The sequence below is a fragment of the Trachypithecus francoisi genome, unplaced genomic scaffold, assembly GCF_009764315.1.
Source record: "Trachypithecus francoisi isolate TF-2019V2 unplaced genomic scaffold, Tfra_2.0 Lachesis_group19, whole genome shotgun sequence".
NCBI classification, from domain to species: Eukaryota; Metazoa; Chordata; class Mammalia; order Primates; family Cercopithecidae; genus Trachypithecus; species Trachypithecus francoisi.
In genome coordinates this window covers 39,243,056-39,256,292 of record NW_022681464.1, presented here as the reverse complement: position 1 = coordinate 39,256,292, position 13,237 = coordinate 39,243,056, and the positions used below count along the sequence as shown (strand labels likewise).

Sequence of the window (13,237 nt, the reverse complement as noted above, 5' to 3'; positions counted from 1 at the left end):
CAGATCACTTTTCTCTCTCCCCCACCCCCTCCTTTTTTTTTTTTTTTTTTTACTAAGACTTTCTCCTTTCAACCTTTAAGATTTATACTAGGTTTTATTACCTCTATGAATTTCTCCCTAAACACATTCACCAATCCCCCAGCCACATTCACACACACTCATTCCCTTTCACTCTGGGCAAATTTCTGTCCTCTGTATTCCCCAAGAGCCTGGGCCCATCTGTCTGTCAAACACTGACTATAGCATTGAAGTGAGTCATTGCCTCTGTTCCACATTGTGTACCTGGCTATTCAGTAGGTATTTTAATTTAGGTGCAGGAAGAATACAACAAGGTCCTTAAATTGATATTCTAATTCGAGGGCAAACAGATAATATTAAATTATTTAAATGTTTTAAAAAGAAATAAAAGTTGTGGGTAACTAAGGCATTGGATAATGATTCTAGTTATTGATTACAATTATAACCCGAAGATAAGATTTGGGAGCTCTTGTCAGCAGGAGACAAGGCAAGAGAACAAACATATATTGTTCGCCAGGTACAGGATTTTTTTTACTGAAATACACACATATTCACACTCATATGCATATATACACAAATATATATGCCCATATGTGCACACATGTTTATATTCATACACATACATATTAGGGAACATACAGCTAGGAAAAGTTATTCCAACTGAAGAGTGTATCTCAGATATAAGGAGAGGCAGCTCTACTTCTGGCTGTTCCATCAGATGGTTTTGTGACCTTAGAGATCCGTCTTTGTTTATCTGAACATGTTTCCTTCACTGATGAAAAGAACTGCATATCCCTAATGCAGTGTAGGATACTGGTTAGTTGTGTTGGTTAAACTTGCCTGCAGTCTTTAACCTACTTTGCTCCACAGTTACTGCTCATCGATATTTGCCATAGAAAAATAGAGGGAATGGGAGAAATATTGCTTGCTCTACTCTCCTGTCTGTCTGTCTGTCCATCTATGCATCCAGCATCTCTTTTTATCTACATAGAGAGAACCATGAATTTTAATAATTTTTGTATTTCAATATTATATTGGGTGTTATTAATATTTACCTTATTTAAAGCCTTTAGTAGTAGTATGCCATCTTTAAAATTAGAAAAAATATAAATCTATAGTAGTCATGGTTTTTTAGAGAAACAGAACCAGTAGGATGTGTGTGTGTGTGTGTGTCTGCATGTCTGTGTGCGTGTGTGTGTGTTTTATATATATATATACACAGAGAGAGAGAGAGATTTAAAGAATTGGTTCATACGAATTTGGAGGCTGGCAAGTTTAAATCTGCATGGTCAAGGTAGGCAGCAGACTGGAGACCCAGGAATAGTTGATGTTGAGTCTGAAGGCCATCTGCTGGTGGAATTCCTTCGCTCTTGGGATAGGTCCTTCTTTTTCTTAAGACCTTCTACTGATTCAGTGAGGTGCGCCCACATTTTGGAGAGTAATCTGCTTTACTCAACGTCTACTGATTTAAACTAATCTGAACCTAACAAAGCCTAGCTTCACAGAAACATCCAGATGTTTTAAATAAAATATCTGCTTACGGTGGTCCAGCCAAGGTGACATTTCAAATTACCCATCACAATATCTAAATCATAAAAATTCAATGCCATTGGCTAAAGTGAGAGAGAAAATTGTGGCAGGTAGACAGTATAGATTTGTTAGAAATTTCTTAAAATTTAGAACAAAATTTCGTCAAGATGCTGCCTTTGATTGACCATCCTTAAAACTTTTTAAATTGTATTTAAATTGTTTTTTCCCTCAGAATCATAAATATAGTCTAATGCGTTACCCTTTGTTTTAAAGGTCATTAAAAATGTGTGCATTGCATATGTGTAAAATGTTTATACTTCTTTATACAAATGAAATGTTGATAAAACAAGATTCATTAAATTCTTGATTCATCAAGATTCATCAAATTTTGAAAACTGTTGAGAAAATATGTGGCCAACTAAATACTAAAGTAGTGATTTCTTTAAAAATTTTTAAGTTTCTTGAAGAAGCTGATTTACTATTTCTGAATGTGCCCTCTATTCCTATGTATATATTTTCTTGGAATAATATTTGGTAGAACTGCCAAATTTTTAAAGAGTAACTTTATTCTTTATACTGAAAGAAGTAGATACATTGAATTCAGTTAGGAAGCTTTGCAATTGTTTTATTGTAAAAGAAAACTTACTTGGTAAGATGGAGTAAAAGCAACTCAGGATAAAATTAGGAAAGGGATGATGGATACATCTTTGAACTCTAAAAGTGATGAATCAAATCAAACTAAGATTTGACATTAGCTAGTTTATTTTTCAAATAATTCTGAAAACGATATGTGCACTAACTGTTCCGAAGTTACACTATGCAAGTTCTTTTAATGCATCTATGTTGCTACTTTTGAATAACTATATTACGTACTAGATGTAATTAGTGTTTAAAATTAGGTTCCTTGATGGTCTTGAAGTCAGTCCTTTATAATTTAGGTCAGCAAAGAAAATGCCAGTGTACTAAAGTAGCACAGTTTTCACTGTTTTTATTCAGCAGCTGCAGGGTAAGAAAAGTACAAGATTTATTTATTTTTTGCCAATGACAGAGCTGTATCCTGGATTTTTACATGGAATTTACATATTATGAAATTAAAAATCAAAAGATCAATTGTGAGATAACTTTGTAATTTGCTGTGTGTAATTATTGTGTTCATCTGATTTATGGCTCAAAGATGAGAAACATTATTGATTTTTTTGGAGATAACCTCTAGATATGCTCTAGAAATGTTTCTTGCATTCTTAATGTCATTTCACTTTATCAAGTAGAAAGAGTTCAGTTTTGTAAAGGTTACCCACAGGTTCTCACCTATAGTGAGATTTTTTTTTTTAATGGAGGTTGGGAGGTAGAGCCAAATAAATTGATTTATCTGTAGAAGTGTCTTCTATACCAGTGTTTCTAAGCATTTTTAAAATTTGTCTCCCCACTAAGGATTCTTTTCAGACTTTTGTTTTTCCTGAATATTCCCCAATGACACTTTAATATCACAGGTATACTGTATTCGGTTTATGTACTCTGGCCTAGGAAGGCACAGATCATGACAGTATCTAAGATTTTTCATTCCCTACAAGAAATAATTCTTGTATTAACAGTGCATGACATGCTCTTTTTAGTTCTTATGTTTTCCATCAGATTTAGAAATGAATGGGCTTTTAAATTAAAATAATCTAAATTATTTTTTAGATAATTTTCCAAGAAAACTTCAATTCCCCAACTTCCCTTAATATAGGAAATGCAAAATTTCCCATTCCAAATGGTTTGATTTAACATCGATTTATTTATGCCTAAAAACATTTTTAAAAGATTTTTCAGTATTTAGGACCCAGATGAATTCTTTTCAGGGTTTCAGGATGGTATAAATCCATTTTATGCTGAAATTTTGGCCAATGGAATTCAGATTTATATCAGCTTTATTGCAGAATGTTGCCCCGACTATATCAGATGAAAATATATCAGTCATTTTGACAATACATATACAGCATGTCTATAAATCATTCACCAAAATTACTGTGACTTACTTCAACCTTAATGTAATTCCACTTGAAATCAGTGTATCTTGCTAAAGAGGTGAGACAAGACAAAGTTACACTGATAACATTTTTAAAAATTGTGAGTAATTGCATCATCATAGAAATACATCGTCTATTTACATCACCACAGAAATACAGAGCCAGCTTTTGACTTAATACCTTAGGGATAAATAACATTTAGTTATTAAATAAAACTTTTAATTTCAAAAGTTGTCAATAGCCAAATATTATATTTAAGTATTTTATTTTTAATGGGTAAAATTAGAAGAGGATATTTTATCGACTACACAATTTTAGGAAACAGGATTCAATAACTTTCTTTCTCATTTTCAAATTCATCCTGTGCTTAACACAGAATAGCTCAATTTAAGAATATTGAATTTCTTTAATTTGTGTTACATACACATATCCATATGCATATTTTCCACTGTCAATTGGGTCATTATATTTTAATAGTTTTGTTGAGGTATAAATTGCATACAGTTAAATTCATTCATTTTAGTTGTGTAATTCAATGATTTTATGTACATTTATAGGGTTACATAATCATCATTCCAATTTAGTTTCAAAACATTTTCTATCACTTCAAAAGAGCATTTTCTATCACTGTAAATCCTTTAACCTGTTTACAGTCAGTCTTCCTCCCGACCCCCAGCCCTAGGCAACCAGTAATCTGTTTTCTGTCGCAATAAATTTGCCTTTTCTGAAACTTTTCATAATAAAATCTTTTGGCTTTGGGTTTAGTTTGTCCTTCTGTTTCCAGTTTTTTAAGGTGGAAGCTTAGGGTACTGATTTCAGATTCTTCTTTTCTAATATTGTTGTGTAAAACTTAAATTTTCTTCTTAGCGTTGCTTTACCTGCATCCCACAAGGTTTGATACACTGTGCATTTATTTTCATTCAGTTTGAAATCTAGGCTATTCACAAGGAATATTATTATTAATATTCACAAGGAAGATTAATTCCTTACGATTTCTTCCTTGACCCATGGAGGGTTTTGCTTATGCAAAAGAAGTGAAATCATAACAACAAATCTCTTGAACCACAGCACAATCAAATGAGAAATCAAGACTAAGAAATTCACTCAAAACCATACAGTTACATGGAAATTGAATAACTTGCTCCTGAATGACTTTTGGGTAAATAATGAAATTAAGGCAGAAATCAAGAAGTTCTTTGAAATGAATGAGAACAAAGACACAATGTACCAGAATCACTGGGATACAGCTAAGGCAGTGTTAAGAGGGAAATGTGTAGCCCTAAATGCCCATATCAAAAAGATAACACGTTAACAACCTAACATCACAACAAAAATAACTAGAAAACCAACAGCAAACAAATCCCAAAGCTAGCAGAAGACATGAAGTATCCAAAATCAGAGTTGAACTGAAGGGGATTGAGACACGAAAAACCATTCAAAAGATCAACAAATCCAGGAGCTGGATTTTTTTTTTTAAACTACACATTTTAAGTAATATATGGCAGCAACTCGATTCTGAGTGCTCCCTCCCGTGTTTTATTGCCATTACTGTTTGTTTCATTTCTTGTCTGAACTAATTCTATGAAGTCTGTATCCCCTGCAGTATATACATATTGATGACTGTGCGTCTTTAAAGATCTTAAGTCTGGTTTCCTGGAAGTTACCCTGTGTTACGATAACTTAGTTATCCTGTGAATTATTACAGTGTATGTTTAAACACCTTGAGCCAATGAGGCTTCCACCTTTTTCCAGGGATCCCTGTGTAGTTTGGGTAACATCAAGTTTAGTGACATTCTGCCCCAGCTTTTTATTTCCTGTGTCTCCCCTGTGTATGTGCAAGCACTCACATGCAATCAGGGATGTGTAAATAACCCTGGCCCTTCTTTGTCTTCCCTGTGTGCATGCAGCCTTGCCCATGTGTGCATATTTCCAGGCTTACATTTACATGTTTGATCCCCACAAGGAATATCAGGGAGCTTATCAAGTCCACCATGGCCATTTCATTTCCTGAATCTCCCTGTAAATCTTAGGTCACTCTGCCAAGTCTGTTGCTTGCTCCAACTAGAATTGCAAACTCGGGCTAGCTGTGACATTGGCTTTTCTGTTTTGTTTGCTATAGACATTGCTTCCAGTAATGCCAAGGGGATTGGGGTTTTCCTTGCTCCTCTCCAAGTCAAGTTGGCCTTCCAGCAGTGAAACTGCTGTTTTTAATGGCTTGTCAGAGACTCCTGCTGTTTTTAGTCCAAGTTCAGTATTTTCTCTTGATCAAATGCCTTTCAATTGCTTGTATGTCTGTTTGATTTACAGAGTCCTGAAATTATTATTTTTGAACATTTTCATCCAGTGTTTTTCATTATGGTAAAATGCACATAACATGTAATTTACTATCTTAAACATTTTTACCATTTACAGTTCAATGGCATTGAGTACATTCACACTGTTGTGCAACCATCACCACCATCCATCTCTAGGGCTTTTTGCATCTTGCAAAACTGAAACTCTGTACCCATTAAACAGTAACTTTCCATTTCCCACATCTCCCCAGCCCCTGGACTCCACCATTCTACTTTCTGTCTCTGTGATTTTGAATACTCTAAGTACATCATAGTAGTGGAATCATACAGCATTTGTCTTTTTTGTGACTGGCTTATTTCACTTAGTGTAATATCCTCAAGGTCCATTCATGTTGTCAGAATTTTATTTCTTTTTAAGGCTGAATAATATTCCATCATATCTATCTCACAGTTTGTTTATCCATCAGTGGAGACTTGGTTTACTTCCACATTTTAGCTATTGTGAATAATTCTGCTGTGAACATTGGTGTTACAAATATCACTTCAAGACCCTGCCACCGGTGCTTTTGAGTATATGCCCAGAGGTTGGCTTGCTGGATCATAAAGGAATTCTATTTTTAATATTTTGAAGAACTACTACACTACTTTTTTCCATTTTACATTCCCACCAACAGTATACAAGTGTTCCACTTTCTCTACATCCTCACCAATACCTCTTATTTTATGTTATTTTATATAGCCATCTTAATAGATGTGACATGGTATCTCACTGTAATTTTGATTTGAATTTCCCTGCTGATGAGTGATGTTGACCATCTTTTCATCTGCCTTTTGATCATATGTATATCTTCTTTGGAGAAATGTCTATCTAAGTCCTTCGGATATTTTTAAATTGGGTCTTTTGGTTATTAGCTGTTGAATTTTAGGAGTTCTCTATACATTTCGGATATTAATCCCTTATAAATATATGATTTGTAAATGTTTTCTCCTGTTCTGTGTGTTGCCATTTTTTTCTCTGCTGTTACTGTCTTTTGACACACAATTTTTAAAACATTTTATCAATTTTTTTGTTGCCTGTGCCTTTTGTGTTAATCAAAAAAAATAGTTGCCAAATTAAGTGTTTCGAAGCTTTTGTTTTATCGTTAAGGGTTTTATAATTTTAGATCTTACATTTACATCTTTGATCCATTTTGAATTAATTTTTGGATGTAGCATTAGGTGAGGGTACACTTTCATTCTTTTGGTTTGTGGAAATCCATTTTTCCCAGAAGCATTTGTTTAAAAGACAGTCCAGTTTTCACTGAATGGTCTTGGCACCCTTGTCAAAAATCATTTGACCATTAATGTAAAGATTTATTTCTGAACTGTCTATTCTGTTCCATTGGCCTGTCTTCTGTCTTTATGCCAGTACCACAATGTTTTGATTACCATAGCTTTACGGTGTTGAAATCAGGAAATGTGAGTTCTCCATATTTTTCTTCTTTTTAGATACTGTTTTGGCCATTCAGGGTTTCTTGAAAATTATTATTTTCTGCACAATGTGTTTTACTTCAAAGAAGATAATTTAATATTTTAGTCCATTTGCACATATCAATAAAATATATTATTTCATAGAAACATTAAATTATTAATTTCTTAGACACTCCTTGAAGCCCTCTTCTGAAATTTTCTTCAGAAAGTTTCTTCCACAATCTTGACAGAAAAACTATAATTTCTGTTGATTTCTTCTATAAAGAATGTATCTTTAGGTAAGGTTTAGGTTTATCTTTGTCTCATCTTTTGACTCTTTTCATCAATAATAGGTAAGTATAACACACTTTTTTTTTTTTTTTTTTTTTGAGATGAAATTTCACTTTTGTTGCCCAGGCTGAAGTGCAAGGGCTGCCTCTTGGGTTCAAGCGATTCTCCTGCTTCAGCCTCCTGAGTAGCTGAGATTACAGGTGCCTGCCACCATGCCTGGCTAATTTTTTGTATTTTTAGTAGAGACATGGTTTTGCCATGTTGGCTAGGCTGGTCTTGAACTCCTGACCTTAGGTGATCCACCCACTTCAGCCTCCCAGAGTTCTGGGATTACAGGCTTGAGCCACTGACCCCAGCCTAAACACACTTTTTTGATTCTCCTTTCATTCCATCAACATTCTGTGTTCCTTTTTACTCCCTGCAGCAAATCATTTTGAGTACACAGTGCTGTATTCATAACACTGTATTATAGACTTCACTCTTCTCACCAGCCTTTCCAAACTTGCTTTATTTATCTATGTTTATCATCATTTATCTGTGTGTGAAAAGATTCCATTTGCATAACTCCACTGAAGATGAAAGTCTTCACTTTTACTTTTGTGAATTCCACCTTTTGATTCACATTTATTTGCTCTCACATCTTAGTTACTTAGCTTCGGCTGTGTGAGTCTGTTCTAGACACTCCTTTTGCTTTGTCTCACTTTTGTCCTTTTTCTAATATAACTCTATAAAATGAAATACATTAATTCCTGTTTTATAATTTTCTATTTTAATTTGCCCCCAAGTAAACATATCCCATTCCACCCTAATGCTACAAAATTAAATTTAGCACTTCTTGGATCTCTGTTCTCAGCCGTCTTCTTTTTTCTGTCTATATTCTTCCCCTAAGTAATTTCATGGTGCCTACTGGATTTAAACACCATCTGAAAACTCCCGAATTTATATTCTTTTCCCAGACTTCTCTGCTAGGCTCCATAATTGTCTACACAACTCTTTACCTGAGAACCACACTTGGATAAGTCACTATTCTTACCTACAGCTACTCAAGACAGACCCTGGAAGTCATATTTTATGATCCCTACATCAGGTTTATAAATCCCTTCGGTTGACCTGTTTGTTTGCATGTATATTGTTTGCTTTCCTCCAACTTTCAAATATAGACTACATGGAATCAAGATTATTGACTCTTTTGTTGCCTACTTTGTCTGCAGTGTCTAGAAAAGGGCCTGCTTCCAGGGCCTGCTTGAATGTATATTCCGGTTCTTTTTTGTTTGTTTGTTTTGAGACGGAGTCTCGATCTGTCGCCCAGGCTGGAGTGCAGTGGCTGGATATCAGCTCACTGCAAGCTCCGCCTCCCGGGTTTACGCCATTCTCCTGCCTCAGCCTCCCGAGTGGCTGGGACTACAGGCGCCCGCCACTTCTCTATCTACCATTATCAATCCTAGTCCAAGGCACCATCGTATCTGTCCTAAATAACATAGTAGTCTCGTTCAGAGGTATTCTGCTGCTTTATCTTTTCCCCACCAATTGCTAGGTTCATGGCTGAAGCCCTTACAACAAAAGACATTAGCAAAAGAAGAGCATACACATTTATTTAATGTAAGTTTTATGTGACACGGGAGCCTTCAGAAATGAATATTTAAAGAAACAGGAAAGGCTGTGTACTTGTATGGTAAGTTTGATGAAGAGGTGTATAGTTGTGAAGAAGCATGACTGGAAAAAGGGGGTATGAGCTAATGAAGGGAATGTAAAAGGCCTGTTTGTTTGGATTCTTCTCCGTGTCCCTGTATCTTCAGCGATAAAGACGTTCCTTTCCTCCAGGCAAAGAAAGGCCACATGAGGATCTTGTGACCTACTCCAGAGGAAGATCAGAAAATTATTTCTAGGTTTTATGAGCTAGTTCAGAGGAGAAGGAAGGAGAAGTCAGAGAGATCATCCCACTTCTGCATTGTTTTCAAATACCGAGGTGCCATATTTTAGGGGAACATGTCCTGAACCCCATCACTTCTCACTAATATCTTTGCTTTTCATTTCCCTCTGTCTGTAATTCAGTCCCTAAATAAAAGCTAGAGTGATCTTTTTAAAACATAAATTAGATCACTGTACTTCTTCTTCAAAAAAGAAAAACATACAAGCTTCCTTTTGGAGTTTGAGAGGGAAGGCTGTTAATTATAATTCCCTCCTCACCACCAGCATTTTAAAGCAGTAGACAAAGGAGTTAAACACATGGAGAATGGAGTGTCAGGTCTATTACTAACACAGCTCTTGGAGAATGTGGCAGAGTGAGTGCCAGCCCTGGGCCTCCTGCTGCTGCACCAGAATTAGATGAACTGACCCAGAAGTCACAGGCAACACCGAATACCTGCACAGCAGGTGCTACAGAGATAAACTGTGGCCACAAAGTTCAGCCCTAGGCCCAAAGCAGACAAGACCCTTGCTCTCTGCAGGCAAGAGGAAGGGGCTGAGTCTTTCATGCCCAGCTCTTCCTACTAAACTCACCAATCAAAGGCGTGAGAACAGAAGGAGGCCCTAGGCTTCCCTTTGCGTGAAGAAAACAATGGAGAGTGAGTATTCTGCAGTCACGTCTGTAATGCCTTTGCATTCGGAATAAAGCATGAACTCCTTGAGGTCACTGGGATTGTCTACTTCTCTATCTTCATCTTTTCTAACTCCCTCTCACTCCCTGAGCGGCACACACACTGGTCTTCTTTCTTTGTTTCTCAAACATGCCATGCTAGTCCCAGAAGGCCTTTTAACTTTCTTTTCCTTCTTTAAGGACCATTCTGCCCTCAGGACTAAGTATTTTTCATTATTCACGTTTGTGCTCAAATGTCACCTCAGCATAATAAGATGATCACCCAATTTCAAAGAAATCTTTCAGTTATTTATCATCTTATTTTATTAGATTCACTGAACCAATCATTATCTGAAATTGTATTGTTCATCCATTTGTTTGCATGTATATTATTTGCTTCCTGCCAACTCTCAAATATCGACTTCACGGAATCACGATTACTGACTGTTTTGTTCCCTGCTTTATCTCCAGTGTCTAGAACAGGGCCTGCTTCCAGTAGGCCTTTTGTAAAGATTTGTTGAGTGAACGGTTTATGCTCTCTGTTATTCCATCTGATCCTTCCAACAGGCAAAGCTTGAGTTTCAAGCTCCAGCCTTGGGCAAGCGCAGATGTAAATATTTATAATCTACAAACTCACAGTGCTGACTACACTGGGGCTCATATTTCAGATTTTCTGAGAAGCAGTGAGGAGCATAGGTAACTACCTTCCTGCCAGCTGCATTTCTTACTGCCATAGGGCTGTGGAATCCCTAAGACTAAGGTAGTACATGGGCCCTGCCCTCCAAAGGGGTCTGTTTGTTATTCAGTGGAGAGGCACTGCGAAGCACTGGCCCACTGACTGGCAGACCTTGCAGCAATGACACGGTGTCAGCTGCTCTTGCCAGAGATGTCAGTCAATGGAGCAGATGGGCTACTGTGGGTTTTCAGAATTCTCGGGGTGTAGGCTACTCCAGCTACACCAACTCTTCTCTTATTTGGAAATAGAAAATTACTTGCGTAATTGGTTAAATAATTCATTCAGGCCACAATGACATATTGACTTATCTTCTGTGTTCCAGGCAAGATTTAGACACTGGGAATACAGAGTGAAAACAAAAAAAAAAACAAAAATCCTATCCTATGAAGCTTACTTTTGAGTAGGAATCCACAGATAATAAAGAAATAAATGGTGGGAGTCCGAGGCGGGTGGATCATTTGAGGTCAGAAGTTCGAGACCAGTCTAATTAACATGGTGAAACCCCATCTGTACTAAAAATACAAAAATTAGTCAGGTGTGGTGGCACACACCTATCTATCATCCCAGCTACTTGGGAGGCTGAGACAGGAGAATCGCTTGAACCCGGGAGGCGGAGGTTGCAGTGACAGACAGACAGATGATGAGTCCTGTGGAGAACAGCAAGGCATGGAAAGATCAGAATCCATCTATAAAGGTGTCATGTGGCACCTGAATGGGGAAGGGAGAGTGTTATCCTTGTGGCTACCCATGCTGGAGGAACAACAAAGGCTAAGGTCCTGTGACGTGTATGTGGCATGTCCTAGAAAGAGCAAGGAGGCCAGTGGACTAGAGCAGAGCAAACAAAGGTGATAATAGGAAGGGATGAGGTTGGAAAAGTAACAACAAAATGTATGGGATCTTTATGGACAGAGGAATGTCATGCTCTAACTTGTGATTTAAGAGGAACACTTGGGTTACTGCACGGAGCAGGCATGTAGGGAGTGAAGGCAGAGTAGCAACATAGAAAACTATTTCAAAAATCCAGTCAAGAGATAATAGTGGACAAGAACAGGATGATAATAGTAAAGGTGGTGGGAAATGCTCAGATTCAGGATGTATTTTGAAAGTAGAGCCAACAGGATTTTCTGATGGATTGGACATGATGCCTGAGAGGAGAAATTCATGACACCAATATTTTTGACTTGTGTTGCTAGAAATATAATATTATCCATCGTTGACAGAGGGAAAAACTGGGACAGGCAGGTTTGTTGGGGTATCTGGAGCTCAGTTAAGGTCATGTAAATTTTAAGGTGCCTACTGGTAATCTGTGTAGAGATTTGCAGTGGCTGTTAGATACAAGTCTAAGATTCAGGGAAGAGACTGGACTAGAGATATAAAATTGGGAGTTGTCAGTGTGTGGATAACTGTTTAAGCCTAGGGGTCTGGATAAGTTTACCAAGGGAATGGGCCTCTGGGAAAAAGGGAAGAACCTCCACATGAGACCATGAAGGAGCCACTCATAAGGAAAAAAAAAAAAACCCAGGAGAGTCCATGAAGTGTAGACGGAATCCTCCTGAAGACAGAGTCCAACTGACTACGGTGCACTTCCTACTGTCAGGGCAGTATTGGGCCTGGAGTGATAGATGTGCAATGGAGATGAACAGCTGACCTCTAGATAGGAACATAGATGTCTTTGGTGATTTTGACAAGGGCAGTTTCCTGGGAGCTGATGAAAGAATCAGAGCTATGATTGGAGCAGATGCAAGGTAGCATAGGAGAGGTATTAAAGGCAGCAAACAGATAAATGTTGAGAAGTTTTCTGTAAAAAAAGGAGAAGAGGAAGCAGAGAGCAGCAGCTAGTCTAGTATGGGAGACTCAAGAGAAGATTTCTCTTTTTTATTTTTATACTTCTTATTTTGAAATTATAGATTCACAAAAAAATTGCAAAAAAAAAAAAAAAAAAAAAGGATCCTGGATAGTCCCATGTAACTTTAACCCAGTTTTCTTCAGTGATAACTTGTATAACTATAGTACAATATCACAGTCAGGAAATGGATGTGGGCACCATCCGCAGAAGTCACTACAGTTTCACCAATGACACATGCACTTGTGTGTATGTGAGTGTGGGTGAGACAGTGTGTATTGCATTTCATTTTATCACGTGTGTAGGTCTGTGTAGCCACCAGCATAATCAAGATCCAGAACCTTCCATAACTACGTGGTACCCTTGTTCTATTCCTTTAAAGTCACACATCCTTTATTCTTAACCCCTGGTGCCCACTAATCTCTTCTCCGTCTCTATAATTTTGATATTCCAATATTACATAAATGGACTCACACAATATGTAACCTTTGA

General features: G+C 37.0%; 1 protein-coding gene across 1 annotated transcript in view; it reads left to right on the top strand.

Moving 5' to 3' along the window:
• DLGAP1 (DLG associated protein 1) overlaps window positions 1-13,237 on the top strand; it is a 971,691-nt gene that overhangs the window by 87,565 nt on the left and 870,889 nt on the right.